This window comes from Onychomys torridus, chromosome 1 (genome assembly GCF_903995425.1).
Source record: "Onychomys torridus chromosome 1, mOncTor1.1, whole genome shotgun sequence".
In the NCBI taxonomy this organism is placed as follows: domain Eukaryota; kingdom Metazoa; phylum Chordata; class Mammalia; order Rodentia; family Cricetidae; genus Onychomys; species Onychomys torridus.
In genome coordinates this window covers 94,552,764-94,572,054 of record NC_050443.1, presented here as the reverse complement: position 1 = coordinate 94,572,054, position 19,291 = coordinate 94,552,764, and the positions used below count along the sequence as shown (strand labels likewise).

The 19,291-nt window shown below is 38.6% G+C and overlaps 1 protein-coding gene and 1 pseudogene across 1 annotated transcript in view; one reads left to right on the top strand and one right to left on the bottom strand.

Moving 5' to 3' along the window:
* Positions 1–19,291, top strand: part of Pik3c2a (phosphatidylinositol-4-phosphate 3-kinase catalytic subunit type 2 alpha) — a 114,739-nt gene that overhangs the window by 3,864 nt on the left and 91,584 nt on the right. The window lies entirely within an intron of this gene.
* LOC118577232 lies at positions 1,489–15,015 on the bottom strand (annotated as a pseudogene).

Below are 19,291 nucleotides of genomic sequence, written 5' to 3'. Positions count from 1 at the left end.
TTAGTGATTGATGTGGGAAGGTCCAGCCCATTGTGGGTGGGGCCACCCCAGTTCTGGTGGTCCTGGGTTCTATAAGAAAGCAGATTGAGCAAGCCAATAAGCAGTACACATCCGTGACCTCTGAATCTGCTTCTGCCTCCAAGTTCCTGCCCTGTTTGAGTTCCTGTCCTGTCTTCCTTCAATGATGAACAGTGATTTGGAAGTATAAGCCAAATAAACCCTTTCCTCCCCAATTTACTTTTGGTCTTGGTGTTTCATCACAGCAATAGTAACCCTAATTAAGACAACAGCAATGCCACTATTGTACCAGTGGGCACATTTTAGCCAGAAGGTTAGTATTATAGCTTAAGGATTCATAGCAGAGTAAGAATGTTGATGACTTTCCCAGTGACCTGCACAATGCCTTCTGACATGGTAAAAAGTAGGCAAGCAAGGAGGAAATTTCCAGCTTGATTTCTGTATGTTCTGCAGACAGAAGTGTTTGGTGTCTTCAGCAATAGTGTCTTATTACCTCGTTCTGGTTGTCAACCAAGAGCAATAGCAATAGCCTGTATGGGGGCAGGGGCTTCGTTATCCAACAAACTTACCAAGGGGTATTGTATACCATCCCTGGCACTAGGATTTTTGTTGTAATTTTTTGGGACATTATCCACTCAGGGTCTTACTGTGTAGCCTTGGCCTGGAATTGCCATGTAGAGAAGCCTCAAACTCACAGAGCTCTGCCTTCCTCTGCCTCTTGACTGCTGAGATTAAAGGCATGTGCCACCATGCCCAGTCTATATGTTGTTTCTGATGTGGTAGATTAAAAAAAAAAAAGAGATGTACACAGACATTTTTAACAGTTAAAACGGAAATAAATACAACTGTGAACTGCTTTCTGGATTTCTTTTTCCTTTGGTAGGTAGGGCCTCATGAAGCCTATGCTGGCTTCAGATTGTAGCTGAGGAAGACCATGAAGTCTAGCTCCTCCTGTTTCTATCTACCAAGTGCTAGGATGACAGGCACCACAATAACCCACGTTGGATTTCTTAAAATATAAAATAAATGAAATTTAAAAAATATGTTTTAGATAAATTTGAAAGCAATTTTTGTTGGCTTAGCTGTTGGTATTTATCTCTTAACTTTGAGAATACATTAAAATACTATTTAATCTAATCAACATCATTACTGTTAAACAGTAATACTTTCTGTAAGTCTTACTGTGAGATGAGGTCTTATAATTTAGTTCAGATTTGCCCAGAACTGGAGTAGTCCTCCTTCTCCAGCCTTCCAAGTGCTGCATTATGGACATCTTATGCAATTTAGGCTGTCCTAGAACTTGTTGGCCTGCCTCAGCCTCCTAAGTGCATGGAATTACAGGCATACACATACCCAGCTTAACAGTTCAAGTAGTGTATAATATATATTCACTATAATATTGAATCAAGTAGTGTACATTTATTAGAAACAAACACTAGAAGTAGATAGCGTAAACCAGTGGTTGTCAACCTATGGGTTGCAACCCCTTGGGGTGTCCAACGACCTTTTCACAGCATTCACCTAAGACAGTCGGAGAACACAGATATTTACATTACACTTCATAACAGTAGTAAAATTAGTTATGAAGTAGCAATGAAAATAATTTTATGGTTGGGGGTCACTACAACATGAGGAACTGTATTAAAGGGTTACAACATTGGGAACCACACTGACTTAGACCAACAATAATAAAAGCCTAATGTTTGCATTGATTGCTGATTATCACTTAGCTAATGCTTTTATTCCTCAAGACCTTATTATTCAAATAAATAGTAAATTTTCTTGTCTTGGAGAAGAAAATGGTGCCTAAATATATTTTGACTTATGTAGCATAGTGTCTAGAATGCACTGCTCAAATCCAGGTCCTATAGTGCTGGCCCAGTGTTCTTTTCACTGTGTTTTTTAAGTTGGTGTTTTAATGTTCACATGTGTAACATGTAGCATAGTTTTGGAATATTTATTAAAAGATGAGCAAGTTTATAGTCCAACCTGGAGAGACCAATTATAATCCATATGACAATATTTTTCTGAGATAGGTCACAGAGCCCAGGCTGGATTTGAACTTGCTAAATGGTCACAGATGACCTTGAACTCTTGATTTTCCTACTTCTACTTAGCAAGTACTGGCATTGCAGGTATGCACACCTGACCAACCAACTTTCCTTCCTTCCTTCCTTCCTTCCTTCCTTCCTTCCTTCCTTCCTTCCCTCCCTCCCTCCCTCCTTCCTTTCCTCCCTCCTTCCCTCCCTCCCTCCCTTCTTACCTCTCTCCTTTCCTCCCACCCACCTCCCTCCCTCCCTCCCTCTCTCCCTTTTTCTTCTTTCGAGAAGTGGTCTTACAGTGTAGCCAGCCTATGCTGGGCTTGAACTTAGAGTAATCCTACTGTCTCTGCCTCATGAATGTTAGAGTTATATTGTGGGCCACATGTGTCTAAATCGTTATTAAAGTTCCGCTGCATAATGAGTGAACAAAGCAAAACCACACCTTCTTTCCAGGTGAAAGAATATGAAGATGAATGAGAGCAGATCATGCTGATAATGCCTTCTGGCATGGAGGGACTAGAACATGAGTGATGTTGCTTCAAAACATGCAGTCTAATTAGGAATCAGGAAAATGCTTTTTTCAAATGTTCTATTTTCAGTTTGGGAGAGTAAGTAAACATGTATGCTCTTCCTACAAGATAAGCTCTGACGTAGACCTAACTATTCTTAGAAACAAAACCACAGTGCTGTGAGTGGCTATAACTGCATTGGTTTATTTATTAAGTCACTTTATCTGTTCATAGTAGAATTTATGACTGTTCTGATAAACACTTTATAGTTTAATGCATAAATCTGTTTTAGACTATTGTGCTAAGTGGAAAAGTGGTTTTTAGCTCCAGGGAATATACACTTTGTACTTTCTCTCTCTCTCTCTCTCTCTCTTTTTTTTTTTTTTTTTTGGAGGGAGGATTCTCACTGGTAACCCAGGGTAGACTTGAAGACCCCCTCCCCCCATCCTTCTGTCTTGGTCTCTGAATGTTGGAATTACAGTTGTGTGCCCCATACCTGGCTTGGAATGATGCACTTTTGTCTTACTAGACCTCTTCCCCTTCCCTTCTGCATGCTAGAATACTAGAAGAGTGCTCTGCCATGAAGTTCTTAGACTAGAATTCTGTGTGTATGAAATGCTTGACAGCAGTTGTTCTTTTGTTGTTGTTTGAGTTACGCTTTCATTCTGTAGCCTAGGTTGGCCTTGAACTCATGGCACTCCTACTGCCCCAGCCTTGTAAGTGCTAGGGTTGCAGGTGTGAACCTTCACACCCATTAACTGCAGTTGGTTTCCTTTTCCAAGTCATAGCTACTGAGGTATGTTTTAATATATAAAACCCATCAATTCCTCTAACTAGACAGCTGTGCTCCCAAAGTGAGCACTTCATGGAACATGGAAAACACCAGTCACAGAGCTGGCAGCACAGCAGCTGGACAGAGAAATGTGGGACTAGGGATCTGGCTTCTTTGCTGGTGTGCTTGCCTAGCATTCGTGGAGCTCTGAGATCAGGTTTGGTGGCTCACATCTGTGCTCTTAGTGCTCAACAGATAGAGGCAAAAAGATGAGTTCATGGTTATCCTTTGCTACTTAGTGTAGTGAGTCTGGGGCAACCTGAGCTACATGAGGATCCTGTCAGCAAAAAGGGAGGAGAAAAGAAAGAAGAAAGATTGTGTTTGTTTTGAGTTAGAGTCTAGTTTTGTAGATCAAGCTGGCCTTGAACTTTTTTTTTGTTGTTTTTTTGAGATAGGGTTTCTCTGTGTAGTTTTGCGCCTTTCCTGGAACTCATTTGGTAGCCCAGACTGGCCTTGAACTCACCGAGATCCGCCTGCCTCTGCCTCCCGAGTGCTGGGATTAAAGGCGTGCGCCATCACCGCCCGGCTAAAAATCGAGATGTGATACCTTTTTTCGTTTTGTTTTGTTTTATTTGTTTATTCAGAGCTGAGGACCGAACTCAGGGCCTTGTGCTTGCTAGACAAGCACTCTACCACTGAGCTAAATCCCCAACCCCAGCCTTGAACTTCTTAATTCTCCTGCCTCAGCCTTCTGAGAGCTAGGATTAAAAGCATGTGAACCTTGGATTAAAAGCATGTGAACCTGGACCCAATGGTTACATGATACTGGGACTTGAACCCAGAGCCTTGTACCTACTGGATAAGAACTGTGCCACTGAACTATACCCTCAAGTCATTCTCAGTCTTAGATACTCTCTCTGTCTCTCTCTCTGTCTCTCTCTCTGTCTCTCTCTCTCTCTCTCTCTCTTTCACACACACACACACACACACACACACACAGAGATTTGCTCATTTATATAGTTCAGTGGCATTAGTTACAATGCTATCACCACTGTCTATTTAAAATAACGTTTATCACTGCAAAATGAAACTCTGCACATTAAACTGTAACTATTCCATCTTACCAGCCCCTTCTTTCCTTGATAACCATTACTTTCTGTTTCTGAATTTTCTTATTCTAGATATTTCCTGTAAGTGGAATGATACCATATTTGTTTCCTTTGTTTGGTTTATTTCATTTAGTATCATGTCTTTAAGGATCATCTATAGAACAGTATTTGTTTTTTTTTTTATGACTAGATAATGTTCTGTTCTGTTCATATACCATATTTTGTATATCAATTCATTGATGGATATTTGGTTATTGCATCTATTGACTATTGTAAATAATGATGCTTATACTAAGATCGCACACTGTTTGCTCATCACAGTGTTCTTACACAGATTGATGTGTAAATATAAGTGTTTTCAGTTCTTTTGAGTAGGAGTAGAATTGCTGGTTCAAACAATAATTATGTTTACATTCTAGAAGAAGCACACAAAAGTGTTTTTCAGAGTGGCTGCACCATTTTGCACCCCTTATCAGCAAAATATGAGGGTTTCAGTTTCTGCATGTATGTGCCACTACTTCATATTTTCCATTAAAAAGTTATAGTGGTCAAGTAGGTTTGAAGTGTGTCTGGTTGTGGTTTTGATTTGCATCTCCCTTCTGACTAATATTGCTCAGCATCTTTTCATGGGCTTGGACTTTTTATTCTTAGTGTTGGGAGCATATTGATGCTCATTTCAATGGTTGAACACAAATACACACACACATGTACAAATATATTCTTCATATTCATGCTAGGTAAGCACTCTACCAACTATGCACATTCCCAGCTTGGCTCAGTTTTTTTTATTGTTTATTACTGTTCCTTACTTTGTGAGTCTTAGTTGTGTTTCTCAGTTTTAATTTTTCTCCTCTTTTAAGCCATGTTGAAAATGGAGGCATATACCATAACATTTAGCACAAAAGATTTACTGTTATTTGTCATGTTGAAATTTCGGTAATGTCAAGGTATATTTAATGATTCATGTCAAATGAATGAACAGAAAACTAGTCCAAAGTTCAGCAGTTATCTCCACTAAGTACTTCTGTTGGGAAACCAAGTTAGAATGCAAACTTTGTGGTCAGCATGTTGTCTTTCAGAATAAGCTTCTAAGACTGTGTCTTCTCTTCCTTGACCTCTCCTACTCATACGTAATAAGACCCTTGTCTAGACACAGAAGGTTGTTGTGGCTATATTCTGGATGTTCAAAATGTTGCTCTTAATGGCTGAGAGTGGAACAATGATTAGTGCTTATTAGGTTACTGTATAGCCATTGCTTGTTGCTAAGATAGAAGACTTAAGCTCTTTATTAATATACTTATACAAAACATTTTAACTTTTAAAAATATGGACTGGCGAGAAAAGTTAATGGGTAAAGAAACTTAACCACCAAGCCTGACAACCTGAGTTGGATCCCTAGGACCCATGTAGTGGAAAGAGAGAACCAACTCACAAAGTACTATGGCATGAGCACCCCTACACACCTCATATACACATATGATTTAATTAAAATAAAGGTAGGATTCCCACTCCATTCTTGAACTTCCATGCTTCTCTCTTTACAGTTTATGTGGCAAGCACTTTATCCACTGAGCCATCTCACTGTCTCTGACTTGGCAGGTACTGGAGCTCTGGAAATCCTTACCTGCTTTTTCTTCCTTTTGAGACAGGGTTACACTATGTAGGCTTGGCTGGCCTAGAACTCTCTAGGTGGAACAAGCTGACATTAAAATTATAGTAAACCTCCTGAGTGCTAGAATTACAAGTGTGAGATACCATGCTGGCTTTCCCTGTCTTTAAGATCGTGAAGAATCTTGGGGAAACTCTCCTTAGTTTTTCCTATGCCTCATTTTGTTTCAGTACTAAAAATAAAAATAACATCTACTTCCCGACTAAATGATTTTTTTGTTTTTCCATTTCATTTACTGGCTAAACTTAGCATGTTCTGTTTAAATCAAATGACTTCTAACATTTCCATTGCCAACATCCTTACTCCAAGTCATAGGTAGTTCCTTCATTTTATCTGCTTATTTGTCTCTTGTGTCTCCCTATTTCTCTCCCTTTTGCCAAGCAACCCATAGCCCTTTCCATGCTAGGCAAAGCTCTCTTCTATTGAGCTATATCCCAAGCCATCCATTTTTGTTTTCATTTGTACATTTTCTACAGAATAGTAGAGGTTTTTTTAAACAAGGTAAATTCTTTTTCATGAAGTCTATCTCTGTCTTCCTTGCCCAGGCTGACTTACAATTCTATATGTAAGCTTGTGGGTATCCTTGAATTTATGGCAGTCCTCCTTTCTCAGTCTCCTCACTGCTGAGATTACAAGTGTGAGCCTCAATGCCAGTGATTCTCAGCCTTCCTACTCCTGCAACCCTTTAATACTTTTCCTTTTGTGGTGAACCCAAACATAAAATTATTTTTGTTGCTACTTCATAACTGTTAGGTTGCTATTGTTATGAGCTATAATATAAATATCCGTGTTTTCTGATGGTCTTAGGTGACCCCTGTGAAAGGGTTGTTTGACACCCCCAACCAAAAGGGGTTGCTACCCACAGGTTGACAACAACTGCTCTATGCCCTGCTGTCAATTTTATTTGGTTCTTTGTAGTTGTCTATTACAAGGGTTATATAATATATGAGCTGATTTAGATTGATCTAGAGTACTTAGAACTTACATAGAGCTACTCAAACTGCAAATCAATAGATAAAATAGCTTTGGAGAAGAACAATGACATCTCATCAGCAAAATATGGATTCTGAACACTAACATGATTCTATAGTCCTCTGTTGTCAGCCTCACTAACCAGCTTGTCCTGTCTCTAGGAAGTTCTTCAGTCCTGCTTCCTGTTTTTCTGTGTTTCAGATCTGCCTTACTGTCTTTATTATTACCTCACCTCTGAGGGCATAATGCCCATAAGACTACCCTCATGTCAAACATGAACTGAACATTGAAGGCAGAGTTCTCCAAACCACTCTTAGGTTTGATAACCTGTTACGATACATAAAACTTGCTGAAGGCTGTTATACTTGTGGTTAATGGTTTATTATGGGGAAAGGATAGATTAAAATCAGCCAAGGGAAAGAGCATGTAGAGCAAAGTCCAGGAGTGTTCCCAGCGTGGAACTTCTGGTAGTTTTTTCCCCATGAAGTCAGAATGTGGTATGCTCTCAGTATCTGTGCATAACAGTATGCGTGGAGTATCGGCAACCAGGGATTCTCACATGAATTTCAGGAACCAGATTCTTTTTCTCAGTATGTCTTCATTACATAGGTATAGTTGGTAGAGTGCCCATGTGGTTGAACTTAGTCTCCAGCTTGAATTTAGATCACATTGTCACCCAAAGTTTTTCTTATCCCAAGTCATATAATTGATTGTTCTAGATGGCCAGTCCCACTAAGCAATGACATTCCTATCATGTATGCCAAAATAGACTTCTTTCTAGACAAGACTAAATTATTTATACAATATATAAAATTAAGATTACTTTAGTCAAGCATGGGGACTAATGCCTATAATCCATGCACTCAGGAAGTGAAGGCAGGAGAATCAGGAGTTCAAGACCAGCCTGAAATACATGAGATAAACACACAGCTCTTCATAACCCTTTACTTCCTTAAAGAATGTACCATCTATGTAATAAATTGATTTGATGCTAACCCCACATCTTACTACAGGTAGTTGTGAGCTACTTGACATGGATGCATTGGATATCATAATTTCTCTCTGGGAACTGAACTCCAGTTGTTTTCAATAGCAATGCATACTCTTACCTACTAAGCTTATCTCTCCAGCCCTGTGGATTTAATTTAATTTAATGATTTTTTTTTTTTTTTTGAGATAAGGACTCACTATATAGACCAGGTTGGTTTTAAATTTACAGAGCTCTGTCTTTGCCTCCTGAGTGCTGGGATCCATAGCATGTGCCATTACACCTGGTCTGAGTGAATTTTATTGTTGTTGTTTTGTGACAGGTTTTCATGTACTCCTGGCTGTCCTGGAACTCCATATAGACTAGGCTATCCTCGAACTCACAGAGATCCTCCTGCCTCTGCCTCCAAAGTGCTTTGATTAAAAGTGTGAACTTTTAGGAGAATGTATTTCAATAAGTCTGTTTCTCATAAAGTCACTGAGAAGCCTTTAAATTTCCCCATGTGTTTTTTCTAGTCCTTATCCTGACTCTCTAGATTCTGATAATACTGACCATTAGAACATTTTATTCCTCTATTTCACTATCATTCTTTTCCAGTTTTTGTTTCCTACTTGAGTATTATTGGGTCTCTAGATTTCTCTTTTGCTTCTCTTTTCATTTTCTACATTCTATGAGGGCAATTATCAATTGCTTTAATGTCTTTAGGTCTTTAGATGCACATAGATGTCACCTAGGTTTTCTTTTTTATCTCTAGCAAAATTGCTCTATTGAACTCAAGGCCCATATATCTACTTCCCAAGCAGACATGAAGTATACTTCTCACAGGAGTAATGTATTTTGATCCAACTAAAAGGGATCATATGGCTTTGAAAAACAGTGCATGCACATGATGTTCATGTGCACAAGAAGGAAATGGGTGGCTTGCAGTTTGTCCCTTTAAGGTAGCTCCCAGGTTTGGATAGAGAGCTTGCCTAGCACATGTGAAGTCTCAAATTCAATCCCTAGTACTACTCCCAAATCTCCAAAGTTACCAAGATATTTGGTGGTTTACAGCAGACTTTGGGAGCCTGAGGGAGGTGGATTGCCATGGATTCAAGACCAGCTTAAGCAATACAGTAACATTTTGTCTCATAAAACAAAACAATGAGAAGAAAAAATATACAGTTATATTTGGGCTCTGTATAAGATATATATTAAATATGTTCCTGTTTAGAACTTGGGTACATCTCAATATGCAAATATTCTAAAATGTGAAGTAGTTCTTGTCTCAAGCATTTCAGATAGAGAATAGTCAACCAGTGGTTTGATTTTTCCTGTTTGATCCATTATTTCCTTTCCCTTTTTTTTTTTAGGTTTATTTATTTATTATGTTTACAGTGTTCTGCCTGCATGTATTCCTGTACACCAGAAGAGGGCACCAGATCTCATTACAGATTGTGAGCCACCATGTGGTTGCTGGGAATTGAACTCAGGACCTCTGGAAGAACAGTCAGTGCTCATAACCTCTGATCTACCTCTCCAGCCCTTATTTCCTTTTCTTATCTTACTGTACTGTCTAGAACTAGTTAAAATGTTGAATTAAGGTGATAGTTGGCATTCTGCTTTTGTTTATGACCATAAGGAAAATTTCAAGGTTTCCCAATAAGTATGAGTTGTTGATACCTTCACTAGAGGCAGGAGCTTCCCTTTTGCTCATCGCTAGTTAAGGTAACTACCATAATAAGCACATATTTTATTTAAAATATGTATTTTGTTTTAAGTGTTTTGCTTTTGAGACAGGTTCTCAGACTGACCTTGGACTCTGTTATATATAGCTGAAGATGCTATGATTTGAGTCCCAGCCCCTACATGGCAGCTAACAACTGTAATTCCAGTACCAAGGGGATCTGATGCTTTCTTCTGGCTAATATGAGCATTCCATGCATGTGGAACACAGATATACATGCAGTCAAAATACCCATAAAATAAATACATAGCTGAGGGTGATCTTGAACTCCTGACCTTCTTCCCTCCACTTCTGAGTTCTGGGGTTACAGGCTTGTGCTACCACACTGATTTTTTTCTTTGCTTGATCATTATTGCCAGGTACTTCAGTTTCCTAATGTATATTTATATGTTACTTTTTTCTTCTCTGATCTTTATTAACCTAATTATCTATTAACCTCATCATCTATTTTACTGTAAATTTTTAAATTTCATAAAATAGTTTCTTAGTTCATTATTTTCTCATTAATGAATTGGGGATATAGTTTGTTATGAAGGGTTAGTATGCTTTAATTGCTGTTGTCTCAATAAGAGCAAGTGTATTAGGCATCTTTACTTTTTTGTGAACTGCTTATTTAGACTCTTTCATTTTACTACATTGTTGTCAATTTTTTTCCCTAATGGTTCTCTGTTATATAGTAGGAAGATTAATTCCTGCTGTATATTGTAAGTAGGAAATTCTTTCTTTTTAGGTTATTTGCTTTTCACAGACATTTTATAGTTAAGCTCTTTATTTTGCTTTTCATCACTGAGAACAGTGCAGGGTGCATATTATGCATCTAGGAAACACCATTGAGGAAGTTAACAAATTTCACAGTGCTTTCCTTTGTCATATTATTTATTAAATTGTTTATGAACCAGACTGGAGAGATGGCTGAGTGGTTGAGAATACTTAGTGTTCTTGCAGAGAATTCAATTCAGTTTCCAGCATGTATGTGGAAGTTTACAACCATCTATAACTCCAGTGCCAGGAGATCTGAAATCCTCTTCTGGCCTCTGTGGATACCAGGCATACAAGCAGTAGACATACATGTATGTATGTTGGCAAACAGTGATGTACATGAATAAAAATAATTCTTTTTTTAATGTATGTACCCCAAACATTATGAAAATTTCATATGGGTTATAGATTTTGAACCAAGCTAGGGAGGCCTTCTGTAGGTAGTAGCTATACATAAACTCTGCTCTTATGACTTTTCTTACACCTAAATATATTTAAAAAAATTTGTTTTGTTTTGTTTTTCCAGACAACGTTTCTCTGTGTAGAGCCCTGACCATCCTTGAACTCGCTCTATAGACCAAGTTGGTCTCAAACTCACAGAGATCTGCCTGCTTCTGCCTCCTGAGTCCTGGGACTAAAGGTGTGCACCACTACCCTGCTTAAAAAAATTTTAACGGGGTTGGGGATTTAGCTCAGTGGTAGAGTGCTCGCCTAGCAAGCGCAAGGCCCTGGGTTCGAACCTCATCTCAAAAAAAAAAAATTTTTTTATGGTTATGAGTATTTTGCCTGCATGCATGCATATGCACCTCTTGCATGCCTGGTGCCCTCAGAGACCAAAAGAAAGCATTGGATCCTTTGGAACTAGCATTAGAGCTAGTTGTAAGTCACATCTGGGAATCGAACCTAGGTCTTATGCAAAAGCAACTAGTGCTTTTAACTGCTAAATCATCTCTCCAGCTACCACCTATAGAATGCATTGATTGTGAATGCATTCTTTGTGTGTGGGTGTGTATATTTATGCATGCATATACAGAGGCCAGAGTATGTTATGAGCTGCCTTTCTTTTTCACTCTTATTTTGAGGGATAAAAGTTTTTACTGAGCCTAAATCAGGCTCCCTGTTTATGCTGGGTTGGCTGGTTAGCAAACTTCTGGTGTCTACTTGTTTCCACCCCAATGTTCTGGTTATAGGCATATGTTACCATGCTCAGTTTTTGTTGTTTGGTTTGGTTTTGGTTTTTCAAGATGGTTTCTCTGTGTAGCCCTGGCTGTCCTAGAACTTGCTTTGTAGACCAGGCTAGCCTTGAATTCACAGAAATTTGCTTGCTTCTGCCTTACAAGTGCTGGGTCTAAAGGCGTGTGCCACCATGCTCTGCTCCATGCTCAGTTTTTCCGTGGATGTGAAGGATTTGAACTCGGGTCCTCTTTCTGAGCCATCTTACTCACTGAGCCATCTCTCCAGCCATAAATACATTGTTTATGGAATGTTAAGTTTATAATTCTAGAATATTGTTAATTGGAAGTTACATACTTTAAAACTACAAAAGTTATGAAGAGGGCTGGGGATATAGCTCAGTGGTAAAGCAGTTGCTTTACATGTCTTTGGTTTGATTTCTTGTGCTGCAAAAAAAAAATTATAATAAGTTACAAAAGATAAGATAGCTTTTATGTAAAGACCACAGATTATCTTTAGACTTAAATAAAAAGAAAATCTGTTCTCTTCCCAAATAATAAACATTTTAATTGCTTTTCTGGCTTGAGGAAAGAGGTGGCTGTTGGGAACTGTTTCATTATAATACATCCCATTAATGTGCAGAGGGTATGATGCTTGTTTGCCGCCCCCCCCCCCAACCTTTCCTTTTAAACTATGATTCTGAACTGTGTGCACATGTGACTAGTTTGCTGGAGATGGTGATGCAGGGCTGTAATCCCAGTAGCATGGACCCATAATCTCAGCACTTGGAAGAGAGAGGCAGGAGGATTAGAAATTCATCTTTAGCTATATAGCATGTTCAAGTCTGGCCTCTGCTAGGTGAAACTCTGTATCAAAGAACCAAAAACAAAGGTAAACTAGTTCACTTGTGATGAGTAAGTATAACATAAACATCAAATTTCAAAGATTCAGTGCTAAAAGAAGAAAATACTCATTTTTATATTGATTATTTGTAATGTGGTAATTTAGATATATTAGAATAAAATATATTGTTAAAATTATTTTATCTATTTGTTTTTATTAATAAAGTTGTTAAAAATATTAAAATGTCATTTAAATTCTGTGCATTCTGTGTCTTCCATTTTCTTTTTTGTGACAAATTAGTGCTTAATACCAAAGTACTTGGCTTCCCTTTTAAATGAGTTCTCCCTTCCCATGAATCAGAGATAAAATATTCTCTTTTTGTCTATTGGTATTTCAGTCTTTAACAGAGATAGACACCTATTTTTAGTTTTCTGTTGTCATATTCCTTCTAGTTTTCAAGATAATTGCCTCTCTCTACTTATTCTAAACCCATGTGATTTTTTTTTTCCCCAGTAAAAGGTGAATTGTTAATAAATGAGCACTTTTTGCCTGATTTTTGTTTTCTAGTTTGAGCTTCTCTTTAATAAAAGGAAGAGTATATCTGGTCAGTAGAAATCTGATTATAGAAGCAAGGAAAAATTCTTGCCCTCAGTGAAATTATGAATGTGCCTGTCATTTGTTGATGGTAAATTAACTGATAACACTGCTATTTAGTTATAACATACACAATTTAACTGACTCGTGATAGGACTGAAGCAAAATTTACCAGTGCAGGAAAAAATAGTTCAAAAATGAGGAAGAAATTTGATATTTATGATAGATAGGTGTAGTTAGAGTTTTCCTGCCTGGCCCAGTCAGGACAAATCTCTTACCCGCCAGTCCCACAGTCGCTCAGACCCAACCAAGAAAGCACACAGAGACTTAGATTGTTTAGAAACTGTATGGCCGTGGCAGGCTTCTTGTTATCTGCTTTATATCTAAAATTAACCCATTTCTGTTAGTCTATACTTTGCCACATGGCTTGTGGCTTACCAGTGTCTTTACATGTTGCTTTTCATGGCGGCGGCTGGCGGTGTCTCCCCAGCCTTCTACTTCCCAGAATTCTCTTTTCTCTTGTCCCGCCTATACTTCCTGCCTTGGCCACTGGCCAATCAGAACTTTATTTACACAGAGCGATATCCACAGCAGATAGGTTGTGATGATTTAAGCCTATACTGGTACCAAGTAATTTAAAAGTATACTATGTAAATTAGTAGTACTTGGATTCATCCCACACTTGCTATCTGCTATAAGTTTATTTTTATTTTACTTTCTAGATTTATTTATTTTATAAGTATGAATTCTTTGTCTGCATGTATGTATGCATACCATGTGTGTGCCTGGTGCCTTGGAGATCAGAAGAGGGTGTTGGATCAGCTGGAACTGTAGATATAGATGGTTGTGAATCACCATGTGAATTCTGGGAACCAAACCCAGGTCTTCTGAAAGAACAAGTGCTCTTAACTGCTGTGTCATTTTTCCAGCACCTACCAGCTCTAACTTTAGGCATATTATGTAACTGCTTATGTTTCTTCATTTGTGAACCAAAATATTAGCAATAGAACTTTGTAAATTTTGTGAGGATTACATTGCTTATATATATGCTATGTAACAGATAGCATCTATATATCTCTAGCTCTACATAGATTGAAATATGTAGGTACTTACTATATTTTTATCAAGCATTAGTACCTACAATTTCCATAATTGTGTGTGTGTGGGGTGGAGGCCAGAAGTCAATCTTGGGTAATCTTCCTCAAGTGATCTTCATCATCTTTTTGAGACAGGGTCACTCACTGGAAATTAGCTCTTCAGGCTAGGCTGGCTGACTAGTGAGCACTGGGGACCCATCTACCTGCAACCACCTCCTCAGGGCTGGGATCACAAGCCTGTGCAACCATGTCTGGGTTTTTACATGGATGCTGAGGATCAAACTTAGGCCATTGTGGCAAGCACTTTACCGAGATCATGGATGACTCATACTTCCATTTGAGGACCTGCTTAGTTTTATGATAATAAGCCAATGAAATTCATCTGTCGATCACAATCTGGCAGAATTTAACATCATTATCCTTTCTGATCCTCAAGATGCTTTCATACAGCAACTGCTTTCTTAATTAAATGGTATAGATCCTTAGGAAGATCAGGGACAAGGCCTTTGGACTTGAGGATTCTTAAAATTTTATTGCCAGTTACAAAACAGACCTGTGGCACACCATGAGCGCCTCATGATCACACCAATTTCTGAGGCTGTCAGGCTTTTCTTGGCCAGTTTGTAAGTCTGATCTTTGACACTGTTGGGTGTCACCTTCAGCTGGGTTGGGGATGTAGGCAGTTTAGCAGTAGAGCAGAGCCAACTGGGACAGGCCCTTCCAAGGAGCCTGCATGCAAACCATGATGGTAACTGACAGCAAAGAAAATTGTGTCTGTTGTTGAACTACAACCATTGCTTCTTCATTTTCTTAGGGATCTTGTTTGTGTGTATGTGATAGTTTAGAAGACAACCTGCAAGAATTGGCTTTCTCTTCAGGAACTGGCTTTTTCTTTCAACCATGTGGGTACTGAGAATTTAACTCAGGTTGGCAGGTTTGGCTGTAGGTGCCTTAACCCACTGGCCCTGTTCTTGTTTTTTGACAGAACAATATATAGTACAAGCTGAAATGGGAACTCATGGCTGGCCCCCTCTGGAGCTCTCTAGAACATCATCCTCAGTGTTCAGGGAACCAACCATGCTTGGCTAAGTATCTTGAATTGTTAAGATCAGAAAGCATTTAGATGAGTAACAAGACTGACTTGTTTTATTTTTCCTGAAGTTTAAATTTAAATTGTAAATGAATGTCTAGGAGCTTTTAAATTAATTACTTTGTTTTAGGGTATACAAATAGTGTCAAAAAGTTGATTGAGGCCGGGTGGTGGTGGTGGTGCACGCCTTTAATCCCAGCCAGGCAGATCTCTTGCGGCCAGCCTGGGCTACAGAGTGAGTTCCAGGAAAGGCGCAAAGCTACACAGAGAAACCCTGTCTTAAAAAACAAAAACAAACAAACAACAAAGTTGATTGACTGGTGTAATTGCCCTATTTTAGAGAATTTTAAAGTAGCTACAGCCTCTGTGATCAGCAAAGGGTTATCATGAAAGTTAGTGATAAATATTGCATTATCTTTTATCTGGCATTTAATTTTTTAATTTTTTTGAGACAGGGTTTCTCCATGTAGCTTTGCACCATTCCTGGAACTCAGTTTGGAGACCAGGCTGGCCTCAAACTCACAGAGATCTGCCTGTCTCTGCCTCCCGAGTGCTAGGATTAAAGGTATGGGCCACCACCGCCAGGCCTAATTTTGTATTTTTAAAATTAAAATGAGGGACATTGAAACATTTTCATTTGCAAAAGATCATATAGCTCCTTTTTCCCTTCCTTCCCTTCTTAATTAAAAAACAAGACAATTACTTAGGGGCTAGTTAGATGTCTCAGTGATTTAAAAGCACTTGTTCTTGCAAAGGATCTAAGTTCCATTCCCAGCACCTGCATGGCAGCTCACAACCAACTGTGACTCCAACTCCAGAGGATCCAATGCTTTCTGCCAACCTCCATGGGTGCCAGGTATGCAAGTGGTGCACAGATATACATGCAGGAAAAACATTCATATGGATAAAAATGTTGACAATAAAATTAATAAGAATTAAAAGTTTTATTTTATGTGTATGAGTGTTTTGTATCCTTTATGTATACCACTTTAGTGCCTGGTATACTTAGTGCCAGAAAAGGGCATTGGATCCTCTGGAACTTGAGTTACACAGTTAGTTGTGAGCCATCCTGTTGGGGCTAAGAATTGAACCTGGGTTCAATTGAGCCATTATTCTAGTACCCCACCCTCATTTGTTTTGACAGCTCCATGCTTTTTGTTTTCCTTTTCTTCAAAAATCTATTTTTTCTCACATAATTTATCCTAGTTACAATTTCCCCTCTCTTTCTTTCTCCCAGCTCCTCATCTCCCCTCCCATCTGAATCACTCCCTTTCTGTCTCTCATTAGAAAACAACATAAAATATAAGATAAAACAAAAACCCCGGGGTTGAGGATTTAGCTCAGTGGTAAAGTGCTTGCCTAGCAAGCTCAAGGCCCTGGGTTCGATCCTCAGCTCAAAAAACAAAAATAAACAAAAAAATAACAACAACAAAAAAAACCCATCACATCAGGGTTGGACAAGACAAAGAAACAGAAGAAAAGGCACAGGAATCAGAGGACAGCGTCTCATGTTAACCCAAATTGGCCTTGAACTCATATGTAGCTGAGGATGATCTTTCTTTTTTTTTTTTTTAAAGTTTTATTTATTTATTATGTACACAGAAGATGGTGCCACTGTCCATGTATTGTATAATTCATTTATATGATGCATTTTATTTTATTTTATTATTATGTATACAATGTTCTATTTGCACGCATCTCTGAAGGCCAGAAGAGGGAGCCCGATCTCATTACAGATGGTTGTGAGGCACCATGTGGGTGCTGGGAATTGAACTCAGGACCTCTGGAAGAACAGTTGGTGCTCTTAATCTCTGAGCCATCTCTCCAGACCATGAGGATGATCTTGAATTCTTGATTCTTCTGCCTCTATCTGTCTTAATCATATATATATATATATATTCATTTACTGTTAAGGAGAAGGCTTCAAATAAAGTGTAATTCTCTTTCATGGATAAAAATAAATATTTTAAGGGTAAGTATAGTATTGATTTAACTGCAAATAAATAGAAGTGTAATCAAAACTATAGATGGATTTTTCTTTGGACTTCCAGCTCACAAAAAAATGACACAGAGACTTCTTATTAATTATGAAAGCTCAGCCTTAGCTTAGGCTTGTTTCTAACTGGCTCTGATAACTTAAATTAACCCATTTCTTGATGGATTTTTCTTTGGACTTCCAGCTCACAAAAAAATGACACAGAGACTTCTTATTAATTATGAAAGCTCAGCCTTAGCTTAGGCTTGTTTCTAACTGGCTCTGATAACCTAAATTAACCCATTTCTATTAATCTACATGCTGCCACGTGACTTGTGGCTCTTACCTCTACCCCTACATATCCTGTTTTCATCTAGTTAGTTAGCGACTCTCTTTTTTCTTTCCATAGCACTCTCTGTCTAGAATTCCTTCTTATACCTCCTGCCTACCTATTTGCCATGTAGCTATTTTTTTTTTGGGGGGGGCTTTTCGAGACAGGGTTTCTCTGTGTAGCTTTGCCCCTTTCCTGGATCTCACTCTGTAGACCAGGCTGGCCTCGAACTCACAAAGATCCCCCTGGCTCTGCCTCCCGAGTGTTGGGATTAAAGGTATGCGCCACCACTGCCCCGTGCCATTTAGCTTTTTATTAAACCAATAACAGTGACATATCTTTACACAGTGTAATCAAATATCTTGCAACCCAAAACTGTGTGATGAATTGAAGTATGATAAAATATTTGAGTGGAATATTACAACTTTTTATAATTTTAAAACTTGACCTACTGTTCTAAGCTTTGATACTTTACACATTTTAAACATTTCTGGAGTTAAAAAAAAACTTCAGTAAGTTTTTTATAGATTTTGATCAGTAAGAGTTGTTTATTTTAAAAAGTTTGCTCTTGAGCAGTATAATAAATAGCAAAATCATGACAATTTTGACTTTTTAGTTGCATGATCATAAGCCCTGCCTTGGAAATATGTGGATGGTACTGAAAATCATTTCATGGCAGGAATAAAGCCTGAGTGCCACTGGGAAATGGCCGGCACTGTGACGCTGACATGAAGCCTCTTTAACTTCACCTAATCTGCCAAGCATGTTAAATAAGAAACACAGAGCCAGTTGCAGAGTTAAAAACCACCCACGAGGTCAGAGCCAAAGCAAGAAAACCTTTACCCTTCACTGCTTCTCGCGGTTCCTCCTCTCCGCAAGAGACCTACTTCTGTGCGTCCTGTCTATTTAAAGACTTTCTGTTCTCCTCCCTCATTGGTTGTAACCCAGCCACATGACCTCCTCGTCACTGCCTGTTTGTACAGACCTCCAGGTCTTCTATGGTTGGTATTGAAATTAAAGGCGTGTGTCTGCTATGCTGGCTGTGTCCTTGAACACACAGAGATCCGCCTAGCTCTGCCTCCCAATTGCTGGGATTAAGGGCGTGCCCCACTACTGCTCGGCTTCTGCTCTGGCTTGCTCTGACCTCAAGGCAACTTTATTGACATACAAATAAAATCACATTTCAATACAAATAAAATATCACTATACATTTTGATAATTCAGGAAGTGAGGTAAAGTGTATGCTTCTGTGTCTTCTGAACCCAACAGTGGATACGTTGTTAGCAGCATGCTTTTCTATTAGAATTTCATGAAATGTTTTATTGTATTTTATTGGTGTGTATTTTTGTGAATGGCTTCAAAAACTAAGTGAAATGTTTTATTGTATTTTATTGGTGTGTATTTTTGTAAATGGCTTCAAAAACTAAGTCATATGGGGTAGGTTTTATTTAACTTTTTTTTTTGTTTGTTTTGAAATGGCATGTTACTATGTATCCCTGGCTGACTTGGAACACCCTATATAAGCCATTCTGGCCTCAGACTAAAAGAGATCTGCCTGCCTCTTCCCCTGAGGTGCTGAAATTAAAGGCATTTGCCACCACACCCAGTAGGGATAGGTTTAAAC